Genomic DNA, 14059 nt, shown 5'->3' with positions numbered 1-14059 from the left:
ACTACCGCAAGGTGACACCTACCCCGACCCTGCTCCCTCACTGACCTGGGCTGGTTGCTGGAACTACTGTTCCCGCCCTCACCGCAAGCCCTGCCAAAAGAGGTTCAAAGTGATTCTCTACACAAGAGTCTACAAAGTACAGGCTGGCTAGTCCAAAAACCCACAGTTCAGAGACGTGAAAGCAGACCCGCCCCTCACACCCCACCACCCTGATCAGCCTCTTCCTCTCAGAGTAGCCCAGACCAACAACCCGCAGGACACAAGCAGGCCTGTTGCTCAGAAAACTGGCTCGGCTCTAGTCACATCCGGCCTGGGTTCCGTCTTCCCATCTTCTGCTGCCCCTGCATCAGCCTTGTGTCCCACCTGAGCAGGCCACCCTCTCCGCCTCAGATGGAAGCTCCTGCTCTGGGACTGACCACTCCTCTCACAGAATAAGGCTTTGCCTGGGCAATTCCTGAGCTAGGGGCAGGCAGAGATAGGGCTTCATTCCTTTAACAAGTACCTGAGGGCTATCCAAGCCAGCCCTGTGCTAGGCGCTAGGGTGTTCAGGAAAAACAAAACTCACGCGGGTTTGCCCTTTGGCAGCTTAAGGTCCAGACAGTGAGTCAAAACTTCAATACATATTTAAAAAAAAAAAAAATGGAAGCAACTCAAGACAATACACAAATTCCAATCCCAAATGAGAGCAAGATGACTATGGGCTGGGAAGGCAGACAGTAGCACAGCAGTTAAAAAAGCATGAGCTCTGGAGTCAGACGCCAGGGCTCAAACCCTGGTGCCTCAACTACCAGATGTGACTTTGGGCATGTTAATTAACCTCTCTCAGGCCTCGGTTTCCTTACTTGTAAACTGAGGATGGTGACAGTACCTGTCTGGGAGGAGTAAGAGAGATATAAAGTGTGGAGAATAGTGCTTAGCATTTAGCAGGCACTCCATGAGTCAGCCATCCTCATCCTCATCTTTCTCACCACTATTGGCTAGGCAGCAGAGACGCACTGGGGACCCCTGGTCAAAGAAGTGGCCTGGTGAGGGGAACCTATATTGTTTCCCTCCTGAAGCAGCAAAAACTGGGTAAGAAGAGTGACCTCGGGTCCTGTGTCCCTATTCTGCAGACCACTTCAGAAAGCTACTGTCAGTGCCGATGACAGATAGGACAAATTTAACCTAGGCAGGGCTGCAGGAGATCCTGAGCCAACCAGGGGCCTTAAAGGGGCAGACTGGAATTTGCGCCCCCTCAAACTGACCGCAGATCCCTTATTCCTCTCGCGCCCCTTGCTCTCTACCATCAGCCTGCTGGCTGGAATGCAGGGGCCCCTGTGCCAGAAGGCCCAGGCTAGGCAGGAGGCCGGGAGGCACAGGTGGTTCTCAGAGGAGATCCCTGGACTCCAGAAAGCATATCCCACTACAGGCGCAACAAAGCTGGGGCTTGTTGTCGGTCAAGGCGCCTTTGCTTGCTTGGGCTGCAGCCCAGACGGTGAGGCGGCCGGGGCAGACCAGGGGACGCAGAGCTGGCAGGGGGCAGTGGCCAGCCCTCTTGGCACCAGCTTCCTCCTTCCCTGGGTTTCTCACTTTGTTCAGCATGGCAACCCAAAGGAGGCTGGGGAAAGCACTTTTCAGTACCCAGCAAATAAAGCCACAGGGAGAGAGGGAGCATGATGAAAGGTTTGGGGGTTTTAAAATTTGGTTTTGGGGTATTTAGGTGGTTTGAAAAAATAATAAAAGGAAGTTGTTTCTGCAATCCAATTAATTTCAAACCCAGGATTCAGATCATAAAGAGCCAATAGTGATCCCACAGCACCTAATACCTATTATCCCTCTTCTGAGACTTGAAGTCCCAGTGGAGCCAGAGTTGGTCCCAAGAGGCCTAGAGAGAAGTTTTCTACCTCCTAGTGGGGGTGGTTAGGGATGGGGCACAAGCATGGCTTCAGTCAGCCCTACCACAAAACTCTGGGACCTCAAGCTCCCAAGGCCCACACCTACCCATGCAGTCCTGCTAGTCATGGGTATGCACGGCTTTCCAAACGGAGGTTTGACATCAGGGGCTGCCAGAGCCCACGTAATTCCCAAGCACCATGTCCTCCTGGCCCTGGGCCTGGGCAAGGCCTCCTACAATGGGTAGAGAAGATTCCAGTGGTGACCTTAACTTATCTGTTTCTTTCATTATTTTCAGGAAAGGAGCCCCCACCCACAGGTCATTCTGCCTCTCTTGGCTCCCTTCCACTGGACCCCAGAGTTCTGACTCCAGACCTTCCTTGGTCAAGGTTTTCACAGAGGAGTTTAAGGAGATCCTGAGCCTGGGAATCCCTTCCCTCAGCAGCTGCCTGACCATCCCATCCAATTCCTCAAATTTAGCTCAACCCACTCACACCACACCCCCAACACTTGCTTTGGAACAGATTTTTTTCTGGTGGCATGTTTTTGTCATGCATTTTTGAAATCACAAACTATAAAAACTATGGGTTTTTTTCTTTGGAAAGACATCATGATACCAAAAAGGTCATTTGATTGGAAGTTTACTTTCTTTCTCACTAAGCCACTTGGGATGGGATACAAACCTTTAGTAGAATGAAAAGAAACGACACAAATTTGCAAACACATTGACAGCAGTGTGGGTTTCTGATTTACTGGCTGGGTGACCCAACTCACTTCAGGCTTTCATTGCTACACTGTAACTGTGTTAAGAATTGGACACTGTCAGTTGCTGACTTATCAACAAGTCAAAGGTTTCTAGAGAAAACCAATTTCCCATCCCCTCACCCACCCAATATTCTACTCCCTCTGTGGAAAAGCCAAGGAGCTTAGACCCTCATGATAAACCTGCTCAGAACCCTCAGGTCAGCTGCCACCAGCACAGGCCTGGGGCTTTTGCAAACTCGACAGCTCCTGCTCTCTTCTATGCTCAGGTTCTGCATCCTCCCATACAACCACAACCACCCAGTGTGACTTGCTTGGGAAGCATACAACTTCTTCCACAACACAACATTTCCTTGCACTCCACCACCAACAGGAGGAAAATTCGCAGGGCAAGGGAGTCCCAAGGAGAAGACCAAGCAAAAGATAATCTAGAGGAGAATCAAAGGACTGCAGGAAACACAGTGATTGCCAGCAACTCAATAAGTAGGTGCCCAGGAAACAAAGGAACCCAGCGGCTTTAAGAGTCCACATACATGCACACTCTCTCATGTAGAGGTGTCTTCCTGAGGTGACACTGTCCCAGGAGAAGCAGTGATATCAACACAAAGTAATGAAGGTGATAGGCAGAGGATTCCACGTGGATCATCTTAGGAGAGGTTGTCCTTGCTTGGGGGAGGGCACCCAGAGAGCAGAGAACCTGCCTGCCACCCTGACACACACCTTCAGGTGCACAGGCTCAGAGACAGATGACAGATACACATACACACACACATACACACACATAGCCAGGAAGAGAAGGGCACAAGACCTGTGCCTGCAAATAAAAAAACAGCATTGGCTATCTATTACTCAGTTAATTTTCATGAGGTGCTCTTTCTTCAGATCATCTCTTCTCCTTTTCTTTGGGGAAGTAGAAAGTGCACAGGATACTTTTGCTTCTTTGTGGGGAGGAATGGGGAAAAGGTGGGGTCGGGGGAGAGGGAGACAGAAATAAGCTGTTTTCCACAGGTGCTCAGTGAGCTCATAAATCCCTGGTTCACCCAATCACCCGGGAGATCCCAGGCCGCTGAAGAACGATGTTAGGCCTCCATTAGGGATTAGGTCTCCCAACAACAGGAAGACATCCTGTGTACTTAAAGCCCCAGGTACCTCAGGGAGGTTGAGCCAAGCAGAGACTTGTGGTAAGAGCAAAGGATGCTGCAGGTGGGAGAAAGCAAAAACTCCAGGCCTTTGATGAAGTCACAACAGGCATTGATTCTAAATGAGATTTCGTATCCCAGCTCTTGGGACTCCAACCATGGGAGAGAAACTCTCCCATGACAAAATGGTACCTGATCTCAGCTTCCCTGAGAACACTGAACACCAGAGAGCCTGAGTGACTACACAGAACCTAGACAAGTCACTTCTTTGGGCAAGCACTCTGGATCAGAGTTTTCTTGGGGACCGATTGTACTTTGGACACGAGCCCTGGGGCAGCAGAAGGAAAAGGAGTCAGAACTTGAAAGCTAAGCTCACCTGACTCAGATAATCTTCCATGGACAGGCCCAGTCTGCCTCTGCCTGGATGGAAGTTACCATGCAGCCAAGCAGGCTCAGTGAAGAGCCAGCCCACCCTAGCCCTTCCTGGCCCCAAAGGAGAAAGTCCTGTGCATGCTGGGAAACAACGGTTGTGTCAGGCCATTGCACCACATCTGAATTCCACCATTTTGTACTTTTAATACAAAAGTTAAAATAGTCAAATATCAGGCACCCCAGGAAGGCAGGTTTTCTGATCAACATTTTTTTGTCATTCCAAATTCCTCAATCTTAGTTCCAGAAGTGAGGTCCCCACCTCCATCAGTGCTTTCTTACCTCTTATTTATTGTCAAGGAATGCAGGAGGTCTCTAAGCAGCCTCCCACTGGTCCATCTCTCCCTCCCTCTACCTTGCTCCAAACTCTGCTTTAAATCCCTAGGCGCTCCACAAAGTTACCAGGAGCAATTCCCGCCTCCTCCTCCAACCTAAATACAATTATGCTTTTAAAAAGGAAAAAACAGCCTAGGGAATCCCCAAAGAGGCCTGCCGCACTCTTCCCCTTCTAATGAAGCTTAATAATGAAATGCCCTTCACTCCAATTAGTAAGAAATGCTCATTTTCTCCAGCTGAACACCCCCTATAGATATATCTAATTTGTTTCAGGCTTCCTTCTCTCTCCTCCATCAAGTTTGCGTTTAAAGGTTATGATCTCTTGGTGCCCTCCCAGCCAGGCCCTTGCAGGACAGCCTGAGGGGAGCAAAGGTGTTTTCTACTATCTTGGAGCCCCAGCCTGACCAGCCCTGACCCCAACTCCCTCGTATATCACATCCATATGCGTAAGTTCTGTCTCTTTCAGGCTGCTTATGAGCTGTCCACAAAATGGAAGAGAAGGGAAGGGAGACACAGCATTTGAAAAAGTTAAGGGAACAGAAGAGTAAAACGAAAAAGGGAGGAGGAGGGTATTGCCAGGAGTGCCTATTTCTCAATGAAAGAGATGTTCTCTGCCAGAGAGTGACCCAAAGCAGGAGCCGCTCCTTACTGGTGGGCCCCTTTGGGACTCAGGCCCCTCAAAGGCCTTGGAGCTCCAGCTTCTTTCCCCTCATCAGGCCTGACAGTGTGACTGGCACCAATTCCAGAGACAGTCTGAAGAGTGCCAACAGCAGCACAGAGGAGCCGCTGTGCTCGGGGAACCTTGGCGGGATGCCTCTCCAGGGCCACCTCATCTTAGTGGTCAGCCTGCAGCTCTGCCTTCTGATCATATGGAAAGTGAGGACACAGTCCCTTTCTAAAAACCTGATTCCTCAGATGAAGTACCCCGACCCCCAGCACCACACCAGATGCTGTGACCATGGCCTGGCCATGGGGGGCAGTGGGGGCAGGTCCTCACTCACCGGCTCCCTGACTCAGAGGTAACCCTAGGTTTCCCTCTTCCCAGAAGTACAGGAGGCCACACACAGGCTGATAATCCCAGAATCTACCCTTCCTTGAGCCATGCACATGCATCCTCTCTCTCAGCAAGACTAGGGGCTCAGAATGGGTAAAGATCCTTTCCCACAGCTCCTGGCTACACTGCAGCTGAGTGAATGGTAAAGACAGAAGACATCCTGTTGGACAGTCCCTAGTGCGTCGACCTGTGACAGGGCCCCAGTTCTCCTCACTGGGGAAAATGCCTCCATTCTATCCCTAGTTTCTAAGGACTCTCCCCTCAACTGCCAGAGATGAGCATCAGATTTGCCAGTGCTCCTCCAGACACTTTGCCTCTTTTCTGTCTGGTTCCGTTCTCTCCTGACCCTTACCAATTGCTGGGTAGTCATCTGCAGCCAACTTGTGCTCTCCCAGCACCCCTCCTGCCCGCCCCCACCTCCCCTGAACCCCTGCAGACAAGGCCCTGCCCTGGCTCCCTGAGGCTCACAATCTGTGCTCCTGCTGGACTCAGTCACAAGGGGGGTGTAATGCATTTCAAGCTGGCAGTCCTATGTGGTAGAACTAACCACCCACCTCAGGGGGTGAGGAGTGCCAAGCAAGCGTGTGCCTGAGCATCCCAAGGTGCTCTTGTTCTTTAGGCACCCTGTGGTGGTCTGTGACAGACGCATGGATGGGGGAATCCTCTGCCAGCCAGAGTTGGCATCTCACCCTACCTCTCAAATCTGCCACTAGCCTCTAGGGCCGAAGACCCTCCAAGAAGAAGAGGCCCTGCAAGACAAAGACCTGAGGCCCCCCAGCCTGGCCTCCCAGCCCAACACAGGCCCGCATTAAAATCAACACTCCGTGAACACACAAAACTGACAGGGCAGAGGGGGAGCACACATCGGATACAAAGATCGGGCTCTCGGGAGACGCGGCCTGTTGGTCTCCCATGTTAGCTCCAAGTGACTAAGCGCAGGGTGGGAAAGAACGCCATCACGGCGGCCAAAGCTCCCGCCTGGGCTCCGGGTTCGGCAGCCTTTTCACGGGGAAGATGCCTCTGCCTGGAAAAAAAATGCAAGCATTGTGTGGGGACCATTAATGCATGCGCCTCTGCACATTCCTTCGAGAAGCAGGAGCACAGTAGTCCCTGCGCCCCCGGCCCTGTGCCCCAGCAATTGTACAGGCCTGGAACACACTGAACATGCCACCTGGTCCTTCCCCCCAGGCCCCCGGCTCTGTGAGCGGTGGGAAGGGGCCCGCCAAACACCCTGGCTTCATTGTGCCCCAGAAAGAGGGGACTAATTACTCGCCTACACTCCGGAGCGCCCAGGGAGAAAACAGAGGCCAGTGGGGTGGAGAGGGTGGGAAATGGGGGTGGGAGGGTTGCAGAAGGGAGAGAGAAAGCCACAGGATACATTTCAAAGTTTCTCTAGCAATTTGGGGGTAGGGGAAAGAAAGCCTGGTCCTGATGTGAAATCATACAGAGGTCAGGGCTGGGTCTCCCACCCTTGTGAGAAAGTGGTGAATCAGGGACGGTTTATCAAACGATCATTTTTTTCTTTTGAAACCGGGAGGCAGCAGCTTGGACAATTCTGCAGATGTGCTTGATGAGTTAGGGACAAAAATGGCCCTTCTCTGCCCCCCTCCTCCCATCCTTCTATAAGGGCTCCCATCGGGGGTTGCTTCTCCCTCCACTGCCTCTGGGGCCCTCCCCTCCCTTCTTCAGTGGTCAGCTGAGACCCCCACCCACTGCTTGCTTTTGTACTCTTGGCCTTTGGACATACTGACAGGGGCCTTTATGAGACCCCAATCAAGACCCCCATGTCACAGGTACCTAGTAGAGACACCAGACCTTTTCAAACAAGGGACAACAAGGAAAATCGGCTGGCCCATTGTCTCTCCTCTGTGCTAAGTGAGATGAAAGGGGCCCGCGGCCCCCTCCCCACAGCCCGCCTGCCAATCACCTCTAGTTATTAAGGTCACAATGTGTAAATTCTTTTGACCTGCACCTAATCAAAGATTCACCGGCCCTTTCAAATCCGAATGGGGAGGAGGGGAGAGATTCCCTCCCATAAACCCAGCAAACTCTCCCTCAATAAAATTTCTCTCTCTGATTCCTTCTCAGCTTCCCATCTCCACCCCCTCGCTTCTCCTCACTCCGCCCTCCTCACCACTAGCTTCAAACACAAATGACAAGCCCCATGGAATGACTACCCCAAAAAACCCGAGGAGGATTTGAGAGTTTCTATTTAATTCTCTTTAAAGAAAAAGTTTTCAGGCAGCCCTAGTCATCCAAGCGAGCCCAGAACCCGGGCAGCCCCTGTGCCTCTGAGGCCAAAGCTCTCCAAATGGCAGAGCGGTCGGAGGGCTTTTTCCCCTCTCCTAAATCAGCCTCTCCTGCTTTGCCCTGGACACCCTCATACATGGAGAAAACAACTGGGATTAATGATACTCCTTCACTTTGTCACTGAGCATCTCTAGCTCAGTTGCTGACCCTCCAAAACTCAGCTCACACTTAGTGGTTTTGTGAGCTGAGAGGAAAAATATTACCAAGCCCAAAGTAGGCAATCCTCAGCAACAGCAAAAATAACCATAGGGTAGAACACAAGCAAACAGAACAAGAGCCAAGGGAAAGAACTTGAGAGAAAGCCAAATTTAGGATCAATTGTAGTTGGAAAACAAAATGCTTCACACAAGCCAGGTGAATAAAATGCTTGCCATCTCCCTGCATGGATATCAAGGCTATGTGGTTTTGCCTTATCTCTCTACCTGTCACTTAGAATAGGGAGGAGGCCTGACAGTAAGGAGGTGATAGTTTATGTAAGCTGCCCCAAATCCTCACTTGCCCGCTACCTTCTACTCTTGCTGGATGCCCTACTCTCTCTTAGCTCCTGGTTCTCCTCCTGCCTCTCATGGTACCTTTCGCCTCTTCATTTCTCCTGGCCCACTTGTCTTTATTTCTCTCTGAGCTTCCCTTTCCTGCTAAGCCCTCATGTTATTTCAACTGTTGTCTTCATGCTGATGCTTTCCACATCTCGTCCCCACATCTGAGCTGCAGGCCATCATTCCTGGCTGGCTCTGGCCATGGCTACCTGACTGGCCCATCACCACTTCACAAGCCACATGTCTAAAACAGAATCCAGTCTTCTCACAGCCATCAGGCTCATAATGGAACTCACACAGGGCTCTTCCCTCGCATCCCCACATTCAGTCATGACTGCCAACAGATTTTCTCCTCTCTTTCTCCTGAATCCAAAGTTGTCTTTCCACTGTGCCTAGGAGGCCAGGCCCTTACCGCTAACGAAGTGTAGTCTTGGAAAAGTATGCAAACAGCCTCAGTCTCTCCCACTCCAAATTATCCCATACACTGTGCCACCACATTAATCATTTAACTTCTTCAATATGGCCAAAAATCTTCTGTGGTTCCCTATTATTCTCAGGTTAAAGTCAAACTCCTCTTCAAAACCCTCCAAAACCAGGCCCCAACCTCCCCTCAGCCTCATTGCCCATCACTCCTTTATATAAACCCTCCACCTTAGCCAGTCAAACTTATCTGCTCTGAACCCCCAAACTTACATTGAGCTTCCCCGTGTCTTATCATGTCTTTGCTCATCCCAGCCCCTTTGCCTCAAGCTCCCTTCTGCAATTTAAATAGAGCCATCCTTTAAGTCCCACTTCAAATTCCATGTCACCCAGGAAGCTCCCCTGATTTAACAAAAAGGCTACTGCCTTCCTCTGATTTCCTGTTGATAACCCTGACAGTTGATGACATTCACATCGCTTAGATACTGGGATAAACTGTTGTCTCAGGATATGCATTGTTTCCTCAACTGGACTATAAGCCCCTGGATGGTAAAAACTGTCGCTTGTGCTTCATACTCCCACGCAACATTGCACATAGCAGCATTCTCGATACATCCATAAGACAGGCACTCAGAGATATGCATTACATAGAAAAACGTTTCTGAGTGTACGTTGCTTTAAAAAAAAATCCCAGTATTTTAACTTGTTTCTTTCCCCAAAAAACATCCCAAGCATGAAATCATGTTTAATGCTGCAAAAGTAAGTGTAAGGAAGCATCTTTTCAGGGTGATGGAAATACTCTAAACTGAATTGTAGAGATGGTAGCACAACTCTGTAAATTTGCTTAAAATCATGGAATTGTATACTTAAAACGGGTGAATTTTATGGTATATAAATTATACTTCATAAAACTGTTTAAAATAAAAAATAAATGTAGGTCTATGTATCTTTAACTTAAATTTGTAAATAATTTAATTTAAATATGTGAAGAAAAAAGGAAGGATTCTCTCTACTGTTGCCTGATACTGAAATAAACATTTAAATGTACTCTGTTTTTTCTAATTATAAAAATAGGCTCATTATAAAAAACTTAAAATACAAAAAAGTAAAAAGAAAGTAAATGGCAGCAGAAATCTACCACATAAGAAATAACTCTGAAGAAATAGTCAAATAACTATCATACTATTTTGTTTCCTTTTTTCACTCAACAATGTTAAAACATCTTTTGGAGTAAATAAATAGACACCTATATCATCCTTTTAATGGCTATGTAGTATTCTATTGGGTAAATATACCATAAAATGCTTAACCAGATCCCTATTAATGGATATTTGTATGTTCTTAATATAAGTCTTTATACATACACCTTGCGTACTTGTCTGGTTATTGCCTTAGGATAAATTCCTAGAAGTGGAATTTATGTGTCAAAAGGTTTTTACACCCTAATGTTCATTGCAGCATTATTTACAATAGCCAAGACATGGAAGCAACCTAAATGCCCATCAACTGATGATTGGATAAAGAAGATATGGTATATATACACAATGGAATACTACTCAGCCATAAAAATGGATAAAATAGTCCCATTCACAACAACATGGATGGACCTTGAGGGTATTATGTTAAGTGAAATAAGCCAGATGGAGAAAGACAATCTCTGTATGACTCCACTCATATGTGGAAGTTAAACATGTAGACAAAGAGAACAGATTAGTAGTTACCAGGGGAAAGGGAGGGGGGAGGGCACAAAGGGTGAAGTGGTGCATCTACAACATGACTGACAAACAATAATGTACAAATGAAATTTCACAAGGTTGTAAACTATCATAATCTTAATAAAAAGTTAAAAAAAAGGGTTTTACATTTTTATTTTGACACCTACTGCCAAAATAATGCAATTTTAAAACTCTAACTTTTCCTCTCCTTATTCCTGGACCCATCCTTACCAGCCTGTAAAGAAGGATTTTCCTGGCCACAGACTTCTAACAAGTAGAAGAATCCTTTGAATAATCTGTATTTTTTGGTGCTAATTTTTTGTTTTTATTCTCAACCACAGCTCACCCTGGATACTAGTGAGATTCATACTGGCCGGGAAAGTAGAGTGCTTCAAACACATTAACCCATGTGTCTCTCTCTCTGCCAAATGTTACAAAGCTCACCCTCATGCCCAGCTGACCCTTCTCTTGGGTCATTTACCATAGGACCCCACTCCAATCACTTACTTGGTCTCCTCCCATTTAGGCCCAGGAGGAAAGAGGCCCAGGGTTGGCCAGGACAGCTAATGCTACAGCTGCAACAAGGCAGAAAATACAGCAGAAAGAGAAGCAGCCTGTAAGAGTAGAGTCCTCAGGAGAAAGAGAGACAGTGGTGACATGCTCTGAGCTACACCCTCTCTGTCGCCCCTGAAGGCCATGGTGCAGCAAGTTCAGGGTGAGGAGCATGGGCTAAGCAATGGCTGAGTAAGTCTGGACATTATCCTATAGGAAGACTGTGCTCTGGAGACTCCAGAGTTTTGACCAGGCACCACAGGACTGACCCTGGGGAAGACTCGAGCTAATCTCCCTTTCAAAATTCCCCAATCAACGAACAAGAGAGGGAGGGACACTGGCGGTGGCCACAGACAGAAAGGGGTACATTTCACTTCACCTTGCACATCTCAGCTTTTCCTTCCCTATCTGTTCAACCAGTGCGTGTCACATGTGCAACACAGACACACATGAACGAGGAGCAGCCCCACAGTTGCCCAGTGGCCTCTGCCAGTGGGGCATATTTATACTTGAAAAGCTCTTCCTCCACACTGCCCTCTGGCCTCTCTTTGTGTCTACCTGTCTAGCTCAGCTTAGAAACAAGACAGTTTAAAGCTTCTCACCCAACCTCTTGCTATGCCAGCATAATGAAACTGGTGGCCATCCCCTGCCTACCCCCACTTCCAGCACCACTGGCGCATCCAGGTGCAACATAAACATAAGAATCTTCAGCCTGGAAACAGAAAGCCACATCTCTTTAGATGGGGCAGATGAAGCATGGGAAATTGAGAGAGGAAAAAGGCCCGGGGGCCCCCATTCTGCTTCATCAAGCCTACCCACGGTGTAAGAGGATCAGAGAAGGCATAGACGAACGCCTTAGCTTTAGCACCTTCTCAGAGCAGACAAGCTCCTACCTTTGAGATGCATGCTCTTTAGTCCCCACGACCAGCGTGCATGTTTTCTTAAGTGTACCAACTTTAGATGGGGCTGCTGTTTCGAGCCTGCTGTGAAAATCAAAATACTACATCATGACCACCATGGCCACTGTTCTAGAAGCTAGATTATGGCTTTGCTATTGGAAGGAGCAGAGGAGGAGACAGCAGGGCAAGCTGAGCAGGGCCAGAGACAAGTCTGAACACAAGAACATGAAAAGGTGTGTGTGGGGAGGGGTTTCACAACAAATTATGATTTATAATTATTTTAATCTCCTAAAAGGTTCTCTCTCATTACTTGAAATTCTCTTTTGCAAATCAAGACCCTGCTAAAGATTTTGGATGTTATCACCTCCCAAAGGGCACCCCACCTGCCCCTCCTATACTTGTTGTGCCCCATTCATGTTTAAATTTGCATTGCAAACTATGAAAAAGGAAAGCTTTGGCAAAAAGCAATTTCCTGGGCCAGCAGCTCTCGGACTAATATTCTCTTTGCAATTACCATGGCTTCTACACGCACATACTCACCTCCCTCCTCCTGCTAGCCCCCCCCCCCCACTTGCCAGCACCTTCTATATGAGCCAAGCTTGTCTGACAGAGCACTACAGACTATGTCACAAACTACCCCCTATGAAAATGCCCTGGCCAGGAGGAGGAGCAAGAACCAGCTGGGAAAAGAGGCAAGGATCTTGAGTAGTCAAGTTAATGAGGCACCCCAGAGGCATAGGGGTTTCGTTTGTAGCACACAGGCACATAACGCTTATACAAGACAAAAAATAAAAGCCCTGCCCCCAAAAGCTCATAATATGAAACTTCAAGAGTCCTATTCAAGAAACTGCTAGAGAGGAACAGGATTAGCAGGTGTCCAATCCACACAGCCAGAGATCTTTTAGGATGGGTCTGGAGGAAGAGCCAAACACATTTGTTGGTTTGCTGGGGCATAAATGCATCCTTTATTGTCATCATATGTAAAAACTCTAGTCAGCACAGCAAAATTCAGAGTCAACGCGGACCTTTACGATTCAGAGCATCTTTACAGCCAGTTTTCCCTGTTAATGGTATCAACATATTCCACTGCTGGTGGTATACATGGATGTCTATTCTCTTTTTTGATGGTGTGAGGAAAATGTTCCAGCTCTTGGGTCCCAAGCTTCTAACCCCTAAAATGGAAATAACTATATTAATAAAACTCAGACTCATCGATACAGGGAAACCGTCATGGGCAGCAGAATTTCTGTTCTTGGGTCTTAAGCCCATGACCAATTGGAGCCATGTGTGACTGTCCCAAACTCAGAGAAAGGAAGAAATACAACTAATACCATGGACTGTCACCTGGAGATCCCCAGACCAGGACTCTGGTAGATGAAAAGGTGGAGGAGGCGGGGGGCACCTTTTCAAAAAAATTGGTTTGAAATGAAAACAAGGAACTTAAGACTTGACTCCAAACTGAAATACTGAAATCTGCCCCAAATGGCCTGAGAGCCACCTAATTGCAGGAGGATAGGGTGATCCTTCCACCTGCAACATGACCCCCCACCCAGTACACAAACATACATTATGCTACTGATCCAGCCACACCCCCACCATTGCCTTTTTCACTCAGGCCCAGTACCAACCCCACCCCACTTCCCAGTTTACTTCCAAGAGTAAACTCCATTGGCTCAAGAAACTAAGAGCACAGATGTTTCATGAAGACCCCTCTTTTGACTGATCTGAGTGTTACAGCTAACAGGTGGGGAGATCTTCCTAAATATATGAGTATTATCATGACAGGGCCGCTGGAACGGATCAGCGCCATAAGTCAGACAGGGCTAGGAGTTTCCGCCCAACCATCAGGTTCCTCTTTAGCCTTGACAGATCAAACTCAAGCCGAAACAGGCTACAGAGATCAGTTCAGTCTCCGAGCCAAAGGTCTTCACAGTGAGGGACCAAAGCTGCGCTGGCTGGGCCTCTGACGGCCCGTGTCCCAGATTAATCACCACCAGGCGGGGCCTGGACACCAGCCTGCAATCTGAGCCCAGCA

At 48.3% G+C, this 14059-nt stretch overlaps 1 protein-coding gene across 8 annotated transcripts in view; it reads right to left on the bottom strand.

Moving 5' to 3' along the window:
- FBXW4 (F-box and WD repeat domain containing 4) overlaps positions 1-14059 on the bottom strand; it is an 84537-nt gene that overhangs the window by 36041 nt on the left and 34437 nt on the right. The window contains exon 7 of one of the 8 annotated variants that reach the window (XR_011522451.1): positions 12958-13196. The exons of the other annotated variants lie outside the window; for them this stretch is intronic. The gene's annotated coding sequence lies outside the window, so the exon portion shown is untranslated. Of the gene's footprint in view, positions 1-12957; positions 13197-14059 lie in introns of those variants that run through there. 8 annotated transcript variants of the gene reach the window in all.

Source organism: Equus przewalskii, chromosome 1 (assembly GCF_037783145.1).
Source record: "Equus przewalskii isolate Varuska chromosome 1, EquPr2, whole genome shotgun sequence".
Lineage (NCBI taxonomy): Eukaryota > Metazoa > Chordata > Mammalia > Perissodactyla > Equidae > Equus > Equus przewalskii.
Note: the sequence above shows the minus strand (reverse complement) of the source record. Positions and strands in the feature narration are given on the sequence as shown.